Here is a 16,062-nt window from a genome sequence, read left to right on the forward strand (position 1 = left end):
GCCACAGGAAAGAAGGAAAGCTGCTCTGCTCTGACAGAGGGACCAGCTGACTGACCGCACTGAAGGGGCTGATGGGTGGTATCTGTCCAGCCTGGTTTCCCACAGCATCCCACAGAGCAGCTCCTTGGAGAGCTCTGCCAACAGTCCTGCTGGCCATAAATCCAATTACGTAACATAATCAATACCTGTTCTCCAGGTGGCACTAGAAGGAGAGAAAGCAAAGACAACAAGCTGATGACAGAAACCTTACTCCTAATTTCTCATGACTTCAGGAGTCATTCATTCCTGCTTTCCTGCTTACCCTGGATGTCTCCTACCTCTTTGGACTTCAACATCTGCAGTATACAAAGGTTTGCGTGGCAGCAAATACCAGATTTTGATCCAAAATAAGTACATTTAAGTCAGCATTTCCCTTTGTAAGGAGCAGAAGAGTAGACACAGTGAAAGGGCACTGGAACTGCAGTGAAGAGAGCAGGGTTTGGGGAATCTGGGTTTAAACCTGTCCCATGTGACCTCTAAAAGGCCACACTTTCCCCCTCAGCCTCCCCATCTGCAGGGAGATCATGGAATTCCAGATTGCCAGCCTGCCCTACCAAGTGGTGAGAATTAACTGGTGCCTGTCCAGCTCATCGGGAGCCTGGGATGACAGGTAGTACAAAACTGCAAACCCTATTATGTCATCCCACCATCCCCTTGGCCAAAAACCTGCCTTTGCAGAAAAGATCCAGACACCAAACACGTTATTAAGTGAGGATGTCTGACAGTAGTTCAGCTATGTAGAGATGTTAAATAGCAATAATAATGAAACTCTATTCAGCATTTGAGGATGCTGTACATCTTCAAAGCACTTCACCAAAACATTAACTGATTATACCCAGAATAAATTGCTCACAGCTGTTGGAGATCCATGAGGTATTCAAAGAAATGGCTGGAACATCATCTATCCTGGATCATACAGAGGATGCATGTACTGCAGCGTAATCAAGAGCTCAAATGAAACAACTTGTAGGGAGTTCAGCTTTTAGTGCTCTTCTGTACACCTCAAAATATAGTTTATTGTTAGAGAAAGCAGCACAGACCTGAGCTCCCTCCTCTGAATGCAGAAGAAAAGTTGTGACAGAGCCAAAGCCTTTATTTAAAGTCCAATGTCATCCTGTGAAAACTCCTATTTCAACCTCATCTTTGCAGAAATAGCCCCATACCAGACAGCTTAAAGCATCTCTACAGTGTTGAGACACAACCAAGATTTGGCTCTTCTGTAATAAACACAGCAGACCCCTCCAACAACCCCTTCTGCACTTGTTTGCCTTAATTTGAGTGTGGATTTCACTACTGCGGTTCCACACTACGTCAAAGAATTAAGGCAGCCCCAACCAGTTCCCATTCATGGCTCATAAAAGCAACCCAGCTCAACTCTCCCATCCCAAACCATTCAGCTGGGAAAAAGCCCTTGCAGGTGCCCAGCAAAAAGCTCGAAGCTGCAAGTGCCAGGTACTACAAACACCCTCAAAAGAGCACCAGAGCACTTGGACCTTAAATAAACCCAGAAGGATTATTTCCACACACAATTGCTGGCTGGCTTTCCAACACTGGAGCAAGTTCCTGGGCTGTTCCTACCCAGACAGATGCCTGGAAAGACACAAGGAAGGACCTGGCATCTGCAATAGCCATTAAGGTATAGAAGAAGGTTTGTTCCCAGAGCTGCAGCCTCAGTTACAGGCACAGCTGGTCACTGCTCACTCCTGACCCACTTTGTGGTTTGCCCACATTCTCCCATGGTCCCTGAGGGCAGAGCTTGGAAGAAAACAAGCCTGGGAAGCCCAAAACCAACCACCTATTTAACACCACTTGACCACAGCATTAGGCTTGACCTGTTTAGTCTGTCTCTTCCAAAAGCAAGGCAGGTCACCCAGCACAGCAGCAACACCTGATCCCTGATCCCCTTGCAGCATGAACACCAAATTCCTGATGTCCTCACAGCAGAAGTACAGCAAATCAGGGCAGATGTGCTGTAAAATAACAGGAGAAAGGATGGAATATGCCCAAGGGTAAGGGTGAAGGGCACATAGATCATCACCCTTGGTAAAACCTGCAGCAACCAGAACAAAACTGAGAGCTCCACCAGAACTTAATTTTGGGGGATGAGGGCAGCAAAGGACAGAAAGACTTCAATGTTGCAGTGGAGAGATCAGGTGAGATGCAGTTCAGAAATAGGTCAGGACTAACACACAGGCCCAAAACAGGAGCTTTCCACATGCCAAAGGCCAAGATCAAGGCAGAGCAGCCAAACCTGCGTTTGCACAGGGAGCTTCTATTAGGCAACAGAGAAGCCAAGCCTTGCTGGGAAAGGGGAACACAAAGGAAGAGTGAAGACACACTGACACAGAGGAAAGCAAAGCAGCCCCTCATTTTCTTTAATATTAAAGCTCAGTGTGCAGGCTCTCACAGGAGTTTTGGTTTCAGCTTTCCCCACATTTGCAGGCCATGTCCTGCCACACATCATCACCATCTCCACAGAATCCTGAGGTGAATGCCTTAAAAATGGAAACCCCAGCATCCTCCAGGGATCCCTTGGAGACAGCAACCTAGCAAAGGATGAGCTATTTAAAAGCAGTAGCCTGTGATGCTTTGCCAAACCCTCCTCACCTGAAGAAAGCACCATAACATATTTCTTTGTTTGCCCCAGTTCACCCACTCAGAAGCAGTGGGGGGGTTTGTTTTGCAAACCACAATTTAGAAGGGGGTCTATGTTTTTGAGTGATTTAGGCTCTACAAGAAGGGAATCACACCCTTAGTGTGCTACAGCTTAACTTGGTCAATGTGGATTATTTTAAAGAAACTTTTAACACACAGCTCAAACCAATTTGAGATAGGGGCTCAAGGGCTTGAACATGAAATAGGGGCTGAAAAGGCCATCCCTACCCCATGCATGGCACAAAATATCCCCAGAAAATCACACCAGCTTGAGGTATCAGGTCTGATATCAAGGGACATTGCTACACTGGAAAACATGCTGCAAGGGGCACTGAGGATGTTGGTCCAAGACTCAGTTTCCTGTGCAGCTCTGTCACTCAGGATCTGCAGCATAAAACCTAAGGCACGCTGTCAGTAGGTTGCGTTCAAGTCTGAAAGCACAGCTTAAAGATCTCTGTGTCGGCCATCAGAGTGGGAAGAGCCAAGACCTACTGGGAATCAGCCCTGGAGTGTGCTGGCAGAGCTACACGAGAGCTCCCAGAGTGGGTATGAGCCATGCCCAGCACCCAGTGATGGTCAGAAAAAGGTAGATTTGAGGAGCTTCTTGTGGCCACCCCTCACCCCAAAGTGCCACAGGAGGGTTTGTGCACCAATAAGGGAGGAGAAACATGGAAGGGCAAAGCACACACACCACCTGCTCAGGATGTGCCTGCATCCAGGCAGCTCTGTCAGCCTCTCACAAAAAGCCACCACAAATATAGTTTCTCCCATCCAAGCCTCTCTCCTTCCCTTCTGAGCTCATTCATGGCTCAGGCTCCAGGACAGCTGCCAGGTTGCCAAGTCCCCCCAGAACCCGGAGCAACACAATCAGGATGATGGCAGGGCCAGCTGCTGGAAATCACTGCAAGATCCAAACAACTAAAGGCCATGCAGGGGAAAACAATAAACCACCAGAAAGCCCCTCACTCCTTTCCCTCTGCCTAGACATTGTGGGCTTGTTGTTACCACTATCCTTAAATGGCCAAATGAGCCCTGGCCAAATTGACAACTCATAATGAATTTTTAAAAATATTTTTAAAATACGCCGTGTGGGGATTGAATAGCCCAGGGAACAGGCAGTGGATTTTTTTCACATCTAAGTGATTGTTTGGAATGCAGCTCAGGTCAATAGAAGCGACCTTGACCGAGACCAGTGCCAGGTGACTCCAGTGTGAAATTCCCTCCTCCAGGCATCATCAGGAGTTTGTGGAATGGCAGAAAGGTGAGCTGTGTGCCTAAAGGATCTGCTAATCCTGGTTTAGCAGGGCTCATACATTTCCATATAGGCTCTGCTTGTAAGAGCTGCCCAACTCAGCAAGCTTAACTCAAAGGCAGAATCCCCTCCCTACGAGAGAAAAAAAAAATCGCTTTCTAACTACAGAATTACTGTCTCCTGCAACAAAACTGTGAAGTAATTTTAAAACTTTAAAATTTTGTTTAAATTAGAGCACATTAAAGCAAGCAACAACATCCCTGTGTAAATAATGGTAAGCACATGTCTTCCCATGGTGGTTTGCACAGTGGGCTACCAAATGTCCTCAGCTGACACCAAACATCAGCCAAGGGACATGGAGAGGATGGAGAGGAGAAGGATGCCTGCTCTCTGAACACATGGGGACCAGGAACAACATAGCTCAGTGAGGAAGATGGGATTTTGGGACACAAACCGCCACAGGACCCCCACTGACAGCAGCTGGGCTGGGACTCTGGCTTGTTCTTCCCAAAAAACAAGGGCAGGGGAGGTAGCCAACCAAAAATATTCATTTTAGTTCCAAAAGTATTGAGGATGCTCCTCATCAAGATGGGGGGAACAGAGGACAGGTTGCGATGGGCCTTGGATGCCATAAACACTGGTGTGCTGGTTTAAAGGTAAACCGGCAGGAGAAACGAACCCAACTCAAAAGAGATTATAAGTCAGAGTTACAATTTAATAACAATAATACAATAAATACAATTGTATGGACAAACAATTGGTTTTAACTCAAAAAACCCAGATGTATAACCCAGCACCCTGGGGAATGAACAGAGTGGTGTTCATTGGCCCCCATGCTGAGCCCCACGTGGTCCCCCTGAGTCCAAAGAAAGAGGGGAGGAAAACCTGCTGGTCGAGAGTGCTGGTCGCAGTCCAGTCAAGGGTGGTGGTTGCAGTCTGGTCGAGGTTCTGGTCCTCCTCTGGATCCAATGAATGGTCCCAAGACCCCAAGATTATATACCCTCAGGTTTGAGTGGGAATGCCCAGTACCTCCCCCAGGGTGGGGAGTTCCACAATGGGTGATTGTGAGTTGTGAGATATTTTTGGAATCCTTGATGGCCCGTTAGGAGACATGACCCCTCAGGCTGGGTGTGGAGGTGCTAATGACTCCCTGGAGGGGAGTTATCACACCTGAGTCATTGGTGTGAGGATAGGAACATCCTCCTATCTCAAGGGCTTTTTAAACACCCAGCTTATAGCCTGAGGGGTCAGGTGTCCTCTGGGCAGCTGCTACAAATGGTCTATTGTTAACAGTTCCTGGGAAATGACAGTTTGGGTTACACCCAGACAGTGATGAACTGGTCCCGGCTGCTCTGACTAGGACAACTGGTGATGGTGACAAAGGACAGCTGAGGAAGAGCAGCAGCACTCAGGCAGTTAAGAACATAATATTTTACCAGCATATCACCCTACTCCAGCTCCACAGCTTTCCAGGCAGGGCTTTCCAGCTCCTGTTTCCAGTAGGCAGGATGGGAACTTGCAGCTGACTTGAATTTGAAGCCAGAACTGCGGGATAATGTTGTTGTCCCCCTTTCCCTCTGCTCTCTGTCAGGGCTGTCCACAGTGGCAAAGCCACTCTTTCTACACCCCACTGCTTCCACGCCAGGGCACACAAGTCTGGGAATTTCCCCTCAAAATTTTAGGTGCCTCTGGGGGTGGGAAGGGGGCCAGACTAACCTACCACTCTGCACCACCAGCCCCACAGGTGCACAGATATATCCTGAGCAACAGGACACTTAGGAAAAGCCCACACACCCCCTCCATGCTGTGCCAGCTTCACAGAAATAGAGCCCCAGCCTCTGTTCAGCTTTGCTCCAAGCACATTGGATGAGGCAAAACCAAAGGTGCTGTTCCCCATTACAAACCTGGAAATAAGGAAAATAAACCAGAGGGGATACAGTTCTAGGCTGGGCTTGTCATCAATGTGCCTCCTGAGCCATTTTCCACCACTGTGTCCCCAGTGCACTGCAGTGTATATGTGCAGAGTGTTTCTCCAGCATTGAGTCCTCTCCGGTTTCACTCCCCTTTTAGGGCGGCACATTAACCTTAGTGTGTGGCCGTCCAAAACACCCTGTTCCTTGAGGGAGAGGAAGGATCTGCACCTTTGCTCTTCCAGAGACTCTTGTTTTTTCAGAGAAGCAATCACTGCATGTGTAGTCCAGCAAACCCGTGGGCTCCTACATCTCAGTACATTAACAGCTGACTAGCTCATTATTAGAGAGTCTGGTCCAGCTGAACTCCTCCCTTCCTGTCCTATGCCTTCCAGATAGAGGGAGAGTTCCCTATGGAGAAGTCTCTCACCTACAGCAAAGGAGAGCGAAGGGTTTGTCATTTTTGGTGGGAACATGATCCACTACAACCTCTCGTTGAAATTGCTTTTCTTCACCCAGCTTTCATCAGAAGCATCCTGACAGCTTGTTACCCTCATTGCATCCCACAAGCTCACCCCACTGTCTCCAGGTGCATGACAAGCCTGTTCCTGCCTAAACACCATTCCTGGGCAACTGGTTTCTTTCTCTTCCATTCCTTTATCCTCCAAGGCTTTGCTGTGTGCATGGAAGACAGGACAGATGTCCAGGCTGCTGCAGTCCGGGGTGCCCTGAGGGACAGGAATTGCAGGATGAGGTAAGGCAGGAGGAAGTGGGTGCTCAATGCTGAAGAGAAGGACAGCTGTGGCTGCTCCCAGGATCTGGAGCAAGTTAATTGATATATACCAGAGTTGGACCGGAAGAAAAGCTGGGCACTCACAGCCAAGAGAGCTGAACTGCTTTGGAAGAAGCCCTGGTCTTTGTTGGGCAATCTCTATGGAAGACACTCACTGTGCTCCAAGAGCAAAAGGCAAATTAGGGATAAGTAAACGCACACCCCCTCACTCAGTCATGCACAGCCCAAAACACAGCACAGCCCTCCAGCTTCCCACCTCCCAAAAAACAGCCTCCAACAGCCAGCCCACAGCTCATCCTGTGCAGTTGCCCCTGAGGAGCTCAGTGTGAGAAACAGCAAGATTCCAGCCTTTCCAGGGCTCGGGGAAGTCCAATGCACGCACCATCTTGTACAGCCAGTGCCTGACAGTCTTTGAGACCTCAGGGGAGGGTCAGCAGCAACTGGGACCTCAAGCGTTCTTTACAAGGCAACATTAAATACACAGCCAACTGCTCAGTAAATAGAAACTGCAAACCCTTTATTTGGAACATTTACAACAGTCAGCAATACAACCTTGCACTTCTTTGGACTCTTGCAGTTATAATTCAATAAAAGAAAACTCCAGTTGGTTCCCGCCACCCATAAGTTCAGCCAAATCCTACCCTGTCACACAAGCAGCAACTCAGACTCAGCCAGGACTTCCTCTGTTGCCATGTAGTAGCTCAGGATGCTCTGTTACAGAAAGGATCTGGAAACAGGGAAAAAAAAAGGTATAAGCCTTCAGAAAAATATAAAACACTCCTCCTTGCTGCTCCTCAAGCCTTTAATGTCCTCAGTCACTGCAAGCTTCTTTCTGCAAAGGGAACATCAAACACATCAAAACAGCTACTTTTCTCACCCCTTCCCTAGAAAACTCAGCCCCCGAGCCTCATTTATACAACTTCGTGCCCTCACGCACCTATGAGGACAGGTTAATTGGAGCCACAAGCTTAACCTCCTTCTCTCCTGCAGGTGGGACAGTTCAGTTTACTTTGTCCTCCTCCTCCTTGTTTCCCAAACAGTCAGAGATGGCCCAGGGAACTGTCTTTGAGATGCACTTTAAAGCCTTTGTGGGTGACTGATACTGGAAGATCTGGGAAGTCCTGTATTTTTCCACTTTATCTAAAATGCTTCATAAGGCTTAGAGAGAATTACCAAGCAAGAGAACTCCTCTGAGCCACATGTGCACCCAAACCACCTATACATTAAGCTTCCCTTTTTGCATGTGCTGACACATCCACAAAATTACAGATTTAATTAACAAACATCACTGCTGTGCCCTTCCAGATGATAGAAACCCTCTCTGTGTATGCACATGCAAAACCCTTGTGCACACCCTTGTGTGCAAATGATCTGTGCTCCATTTGTGTTTGGCTTGGCTGCACAGCCTGCACTCCGTGGGCTCAGCCAGGAGATATCCAGGCTAAGATAAACACCAGGCAGCTGCTGGGAGCCAGGGATACTTTGGTGATTAACAGCTGTGTGGGGTTTACAACAGAGCCCCCCAACCTCTATGAGCCCTCCAGAACAGCCTGTGTCATTTCAGCTTTCTGTTTGTCAGGAGAAGGCTGGGAGAGATCAGAGGAGGTTGTCTGTGAAAATCACAGGTGGGAAAACCTGATGAGGAGAAGCTGTTGCCTAAAATCCTGTCCCTTTCCTAGCACTCTGGCTTTGCCCAGCACCTCATGTGTAGCCACAACTGTGAATGTGATTATTTCAAGGTTACTTGAATCTATTAAGCTCTTTAGAAAGCGGCCAAAGGAGGGCAACAAGGATGGTCAAGGGCCTTGAGGGGAAGCAGTGTGAGGAGCAGCTGAGGGGCACTTCAGCTTTGAGGAGACTGAGGGGAGACCTCATTGCAGTTAAGTTTTCCATGGGAGGAGAAGAGGAGGGGCAGGCACTGAGCCTGTGGGGACCAGGGACAGGACCCCAGGGAATGGCCTGAAGTTCTGTCAGGGGAGGTTTAGGTTGGAGATTAGAAAAATTTCTTCCCCCAGAGGGTGGTTGGGCACTGACCAGGCTCCCCAGGGCAGTGGTCATGGCCCCAAGGCTGACAGAGCTCAAGGAGCATTTGGATGATACTCTAGGGCACAGGGTGTGACTCTTGGGAATGGTCCTGTGAAGGGACAAGAGTTGAATTCGATGATCCTTGTGGGTCCCTTCCAACTCAGCATATTCTGTGATTTTGTGAATCCATGAATGAATAGCAAAAAGCTTCTGGAGCAGCCTGTTCTCTCCTGGTTTAACATAATCAAATATTTCAGAAAAAGGTCCTGTAAGTGTTCCATTTGTGGCTCTTGACAAATGGGCTCTTCCAGTGCAGACAAGCAGCAAGTGACAGGCTTGTCCTGGAAGAGGAGAAGCTGGGAAAAGGAGATGGACCTGGACTTTAGAATAAGAATGGAGCTTATGGGGATATATGGGGAAGATATAGGGGGAATATATGGGAAAGAAAAAAAACAATATTATTACCCCTTCATACCCAGAAGGAACAGGATCATAGATTCCCAGAATGGTTTGTGTTGGAAGGGACCTTAAAGATAACATAGTTCCATCCCCCTGCCATGGGCAGGGACACTTTGCTCAAAGCCCCGTCCAACCTGGCCTTGGACACATCTTAGGCCTTGATGCCTAATGACTGTAGCTGATCATGTCCGAAGAGCACCAGGAAATTCCCAGTCTGACCTTGCCACAGCTAAGGCAGGACTGCTGAATGGAAACCCCTCCCAGCAGCCCAGGATGCCTTATGCACCATTCCAGAGCCAAAGATGTTTTGATGGATAAAAGGGGTGAGAAGTGAAAGTTGTTCACAATGCGACTGTAAAAACAAAGTCTGGGGATTAGTTAATAATGTCTGGCCTGAGAAAACACATCTCCCCATAAAGACCCTGGTTCAAATGAACTGGGGCTGTTATTAAAACCCACCATCTGTATGTCTGTTTTCCACTGGCTCTAGTGTGAATTTAAAGGGAGAAATAGTCCTCTCAATATCATTCTTCAAGGCACTTTGAAATCCAGATATGGCTGAAATATGCTGTGGCTTGGACTCATCCCTGCATCCCATTTATATTGAAACTAAATGTAGAGAGCTGCAAGCCCTCAAGCTTTTATCTAGGAAGCCTTTGTTGAAGGCAACAGCTCCTTGTCTTCAAAATGCTGAAGGATCTAGATCTGGATCTCTACTCCTCCTTTCCCTCTTCCCCACTCCCAGCTCTCTCCCTGCCTCACACCTGAAAAACCAGGTCTAGTACTAACCCACCTGAGCTCAGGGGGAGTGGAAGCCTCCCTGGCTTGGCTCAGGTTGCCCTTTCATGCCTGATTGCAGCTTATCAAGGACCAAGGTCTAATAATGGAAAAAGGAGAGCTTCCTCTGACAGCTTAACTGATGGGTGTAATTAGGGACTGGCCCAACAGCTTTTCATTAGTGCACAGCACAGCATACGCATTATTATGGCTGTTGTGGAGGAGTCCAGGAAAATGGCATCTCCCCCAGCCTGCAGGGAAAAGGGGAACAGAGAGGCATGGTACAACCACAATGCTCTCTGTCCTCTTAGGGATTCATAGCTGGCTATCAGGGTGTGTTTCCAGTGCATCCTGGGTACATCCAAGCACATTTTGGTTTCATTGCATATGGTACATTCTGAATTTTTTAAACTTCTGCAGCACCCTGGTCACCGGTGTCTGAGTCTCTGAGTCTGGAGTCTGTGCTTCCTTCTCTCCAGACACTTCCTTCTCTCTAGAAGAGCCTGACCCTCTCTTTCCTGAGCCCACAGGTTGCTGGTTTTGGCTGTGGTTCCCTCTCCACCCCTCTTGAGTGCTGAGATGTCCTCCCTCAGTTGTCGCTGCTGGGTACCTGAGGTGTCTGTATCACTTCCCCTGCTTTCCTTCCTGAAATATTATAAATATTTTCTTACATAGCAAAACACAGCCATACTAAGAAATGCACGACTTTTCTAGGTAGAAACAAAGTCCCTTGTCTCCCTTCCTCCCTCTGCCTTTCCAAGCAGAACCGGGTTCTCTCTCCTGTGTTTCAAACAAGATTTGGGATTTGTTAGTTTGATTCTGCAGCTTCAAGCTTTCTTACTCCTGGGCAATGTCTGCTCTTCTCGTGGCTGCTTTATAGAAGAACTTGTGATTCTAAATGGCAAAGTGAAGGAAAAGGAAGTAAGCTGGATATTGTGCCAGAATCACTCCTGGCACTCCTCCCATTTCTATTTTCCCTTACTTCATAAAGCTGGAATAAATCAAAGTGAGCAACACACCAGTGAACTGATGAAAGGGTAGCAGAATCAGCACTCTGGTCCCTTGTACTGGTATAAAAAAGGTGTACTCCCAGTTTGCCTGAACTACAAGTGGTGGGGAAGGAGAATAGCCCTGGAGTGTTTATTAGCAGTCATAACCTTAATCAAATAACACTCAAGGATATGTAAAGGAATCTGTTCCACTGCAGCCTCCCAAGCCAAATAAAGGAGTAAATGGGACTTCTATCAAAAATCTCTTTTAAAACTCATGCATGTTGGGCTCTTAAAAAAAAATAAATAATTTCTCCCAATGTCTTGTGGAACAGCCAAAGCTCCAGAGGAGCCACCCTGGATGAAGCCAGGGTGCCAAAGACTCAGGCTCTGTGGGAATCATCTCTAGCACTGGAGAGAAGTGATGGGCCAGGGTGATCCTGCCTGCTTGGAGGAGGATGTAGAGGATGAAAAGGATGCTCTCCAGAAACATCAAGGTCAGGTTGGACAGGGCTTGGAGCAACCTGTCCCTGCCGAAGGCAGGGTGTTGGAATGAGGTGATCTTTAAGGCCCCTTCCAGCCCAAAAAATTCCAGGATTCCATGATTATATGATCACTGGCCTTACAGGCATCTCCTAGCTCAGAGATCTCCATCTGCCCATTTCACTTTGCATGGCAGGAACCTCATTCACTCCCTCTCCCCATCTGTGGGGCTGCTTCAGTCAAGGTTTATATTATTATGTAGAATTACTTGGGGGAAAAAAAAGGAAAGAAAAGAAACAGACTCTGTGTAATAGAGGTACATGTAAATAATCACTGCCCTAATCCCCTCTGACAATGAAAGATATCCAACCAGAAAATATTCGAGCCTGTAACTCAACCTGAAATTTAAGCACAAGGAAGTCATGTCAAAAGGGGACTTGGGTTCCCATAAAAGCCTCTCTGCTTCCAGACCCTGGGCCCCTTAGCCAAAAAAACAGAGCAAACTTCCAGACATAACATCTGAGAAGTGCAGGCCTCACAAAGGGAGTCTCTAACCTCTGACAGAGAGACAACCACCAGGAAAACAAGTGGAACCAAAGGAAGCCTTTGAGCCCAGATAAAGGACCTGCCACAGAACAGGGGCACGGTTTCCATCAGAGATCAAGCAGGCAGTGGTACACTACCCCAGGAGAGCTGGTGAAAGCCTTCTCAGGGGAGTAATTCCAAACCAGACTGGATAAAGCCCTGGGGAAAATTTGTGGCTGGAGTCTGTTCTCCTTCACTTTTGTGCAACAGCCCTGAAGAATGACAGAAGAAACTGGCTTGGTGTAGGAAGAGGAGCCCCTGGGCAGAGAGAGGGGGATTAAATAACCTAATTGTGGTTTCAGTTCTCTAGCTCCATCACTTCTATCCCACTAAGGACACGCAGAGTGTGAGGCAGGGCTGAAAATCCTCCTGAAAGCAGCACATGTCACCTGGGGAGGGGAAGGCACCTCCATTGGAGAGATTGTGAGGACATCTCTGTGTGAGGACACCTGAGATGAACATCTCCTCTGCAGTCAGTGATGATACTAAAAAGAAGGATTATGGGCCAAATTTCAGGCTACTTTTAAGAGTAGAAGACCAGCCCACGACCCAGCCTTTGGTTTTTCAACAAAGGAAGAGAACCCCTAGGACAGCATCATCTTTTCCAGGACTGGCAGCCATACTGCTCCATTCCATGTCTCCACTCACTTTGCCTTGCCTGCCTGACCTCAGCAGCTTCTCATGGACTGCCAGAAACCTAGATCCTATTCTTCCAGCCATGAAGCACCTGCCCAGAGTGTTTCAGAATCCCCCCTTACAGCAATGTCCCACAGTCCATCAGAAAGATCCCTTGGGGGTGCAATTATTGCTCTAGAGGAACCCCAAACCTAAAAAAAGAAGAGCTGCCTCCATAGCACACACAGAAATTTTCCACCACAGTCAAGCCACAGGACTAGGGACTGGGAGGGGATGTGGGAACAGCATCATTCAATGAGAACAGGTAACTTAGAATCCCAGAATGGTTTGGATTGGAAGGGACCTTAAAGCTCATTTCATTCCAACCCCTGCCATGGGCAGGCACACCTTCCACTATCCCAGGTTGCTCCAAGCCCCACCCAACCCGGCCTTGGACACTTCCAGGGATGGGGCAGCCACAGCTTTTCTGGGCAATCTCTGCCAGGGCCTCACCACTCTCACAGGGAAGGACTTCCTCCTAATAGCTAAACTTGCTAATACCAGAACTTGTTAATACCAAATTTGCTCACCTTGGTTTCTCCTGTTATCTCAAATTTCATGGTCCCTGTTTAGCTCAGACCCCCACCAATGCAGGATGAGCTACTGGAGCACCAGCTTGTGCTCCCAGTGCCTCCATGGCCCTAACAGGTCCTGCATCTGTACTGCTGGCACACTGCACCCTCTGCCTACACAGAAAGCAGCATCACCCTGATGAAAAAGGAATGTCTAGAGGAAAGTGTTGGGAAAACAAGGAGCAGCCTGCAGAGAACAAAAGCTCCTCAACTGCAGGACTCCAGAGTGTGCCAGGAGCAGTGCTGGCTGCACTTCACCCCTCTTTATCCCAAGCCTCCAGACACAAGACTCCACTGGTGTTGAATTCCCACCGCATGTGACAGGATCTCTCCCTTGATACACCAGGAAGTCCCTCTCTGCTTGTTGGGAATTTTCCAATTTGATGGTTCCTCATCAGAAAATGCCGGTACACTGAAATCAAAGCCTGTGGTGGGAACGTACCAGTTGCAGGGAATCTTTCATGGGAAACTTTTCTTCAAGCCCAAGCTGGAGCTTCCCCCTTGAGAAGTGTGAGCAAGGGCTCTCTGCATCCCACATCCCCATCACCTGGCAGAGCTGGTGGTCCCCTGGGATGGGGACACCCCCACCCCTCTCTGTATTTCCTTCTCCTCCTCTCCCCACCCTAGGACCCTTCACTGTGAGGCTCACGGCTCTGCAGACTGATTTTATCCTTTATAGATGCTATAACCCCCAGGGACACAGACCCTTGACCCTGCAGGCAGGACGTTATTTCGGAACATGGGAAGTGCAGGGGGGATGTGAAGCCACACTTGTTTCTCTTCAAGATCACTTGTCCACCAGATTTTCCTGAGAAAAACTGAGCAGAGCCCTGAAGGAAACAGGCTCAAATCTGGGAGAAGTTCCCATCCAGGAGCTGGGCTCTGGCCTGCACAGAGCTTGCAGGATGCTGCGGTGGCAGGAGGTTCACGAGTGTCCCCTGTCAACAGTGGCTTTCCCTTTTCCCTCGCAGGATTTGCGGTGGCTGAGACAACAGCACCATCTTGTGCCTCTTGCTTGGTCTGGGGAAAGATTTTAGTGACAATCCCAAAGCTCCCTCTCGTGGATCCTGCAGCCAGCAGGTCACACCAGCCTAGATGTTCCTCTGCACATCCAAAGTTGAACATCAAGGCCAGGTTGGATCCCCATGGCAGGTGGTGGAACGAGATGAGGTTTAAGGTCCCTTCCAACCCAAACCATTCTGGGATTCCATGATCCCTTGAATTGGAAAGTTCAGAGCAGGTGTGAGGGCAAACCAGACCTTGCACTTTGCCTGCTCTCCAAATCAAAGTGAAGAAACTGCTCCTGGGCATGGCAGGATGTGGCATGTTCATGCCCTGATCAACCACAACACCTGAGGGCCACACAAGGACATTGTGCAGGCAAAGGTTTATCCTGTGGGTGGAGAAGTCTGTATCTGACAGCTCAAACCTGCCCCTGAGGATCACAGTACATTATTTTAGGAGCTACCAGGTGTCACTAATTTTGTTCCCCAAAAAAATCTGAAGGGCTTGGGTCCTTCTAGAGGTGTTTGAAGACAAGGGAGGTATCTCCACCCATGACCTGCAGAGCTGGGGCCCACAGGCACTCACGTGACAGGCAGCATAACTTAAACTGACAACTTTTTTGGAAGTTTAAGGTTGTTGTAGGAGGATGCTCCCTGCAAACACTGTCGGTGCCTGCCAGGCTTTCCACACCTCCAGGGTCAGAGCTGGCACTTTAACCGGATTCGGCGCAGCACCAGGGGTTATTTGCTCATACAAAAGTGTCCCTAGTCTTTCCCAAGTCATTTCTACCCCTACTGCAACCATTTTCTAATTTCACATCGTGACGAAATCAGGTCCTTCTGAAGTTTTTCTCCCAGAAGGATCAAGATTGCAAAATCTCTCAGTGCCATCCCATTTGCCAGTGCTTGTGCTGCACTCCAGGCTAAACACAGCTGCTGCCAAGCAGAAAAGATAAACTTTTTCTTAAGGACAATACAATCCACAGACCAAACATAAAGAGCTTTTAAAAGGGTATTAGTAGCTTTAGAGGGAACTTTAGCTCTGTGTTTGCCACCTGAGTGAAGCAATGACTGTAGCCCTGCTCTCTCATGCTGATCTCACACCATGATGTCTCAAGGTACCTGATGTGTCCTCCTCTCTCCCACCCACAGAATTTTCCTCTCAAGACACAATAAAGAAGTGCAGATTTCACACAGAATCACAGAATCACTGAACTTGGAAGAGACCTTCAAAGATCAAGTCCAAACACCAACCCAGCACCACCATAACCACCTCTAAACCATCAAGGGCCACATCCAGAAGCCTTTTGAAGACTTCCAGAGACTGATTCCATCACCTCTCTGGGCAACTTATTCCAAGTTCAGCCTTCCCCATGTCCCTCACCATGCACGCTGAACCTTCCAGGGAATATCAGGCCTGCCAGCCTTGTTGTTGTTCACTATCGATGAGATAATGTCTCTTAAATCTGGATCCCTGACACGAGAATGTCCAACCCCCTTTTGCCTGTGGCTGCGTTCCAGTTTCAGGACAGAAATGACCAGGAGAAATATGAGAAGTTAGTGACATTCTTGGCTTGGGAATCGTCAGCCTGGCGTGGAAAGGAATGTGATCAGAAAGAGACATTGCAGTGGTTATTTTCAAGGCCTTGCTGTGTGAAGCGCTTTCATCCATGCTGTTCTAAAGTGGCTTTTGGGCTCCAGGTGAACCTTAGGGGTAGAACAGGTTATTTTCTGTTTGGTCAAGAACAACCTTTAAAAAGGAATTGCGGCACATTGTGGCTATTTATACCCTGGATGCCGTTTTCCTCAAGATGGACAGGAATGTATCCTGCTTTTCCAGGCAC

At 48.3% G+C, this 16,062-nt stretch overlaps 1 protein-coding gene across 1 annotated transcript in view; it reads right to left on the reverse strand.

The window, feature by feature from the left end:
• Window positions 1–7,152: 7,152 nt before the first annotated feature.
• SNX19 (sorting nexin 19) overlaps window positions 7,153–16,062 on the reverse strand; it is a 56,532-nt gene continuing 47,622 nt past the window's right edge. The window contains exon 12 of the mRNA XM_027655576.1: window positions 7,153–7,376. The gene's annotated coding sequence lies outside the window, so the exon portion shown is untranslated. The remainder of the gene's footprint in view (window positions 7,377–16,062) is intronic.

This window comes from Corapipo altera, unplaced genomic scaffold (assembly GCF_003945725.1).
Source record: "Corapipo altera isolate COAL_440 unplaced genomic scaffold, ASM394572v1 71, whole genome shotgun sequence".
Lineage (NCBI taxonomy): Eukaryota > Metazoa > Chordata > Aves > Passeriformes > Pipridae > Corapipo > Corapipo altera.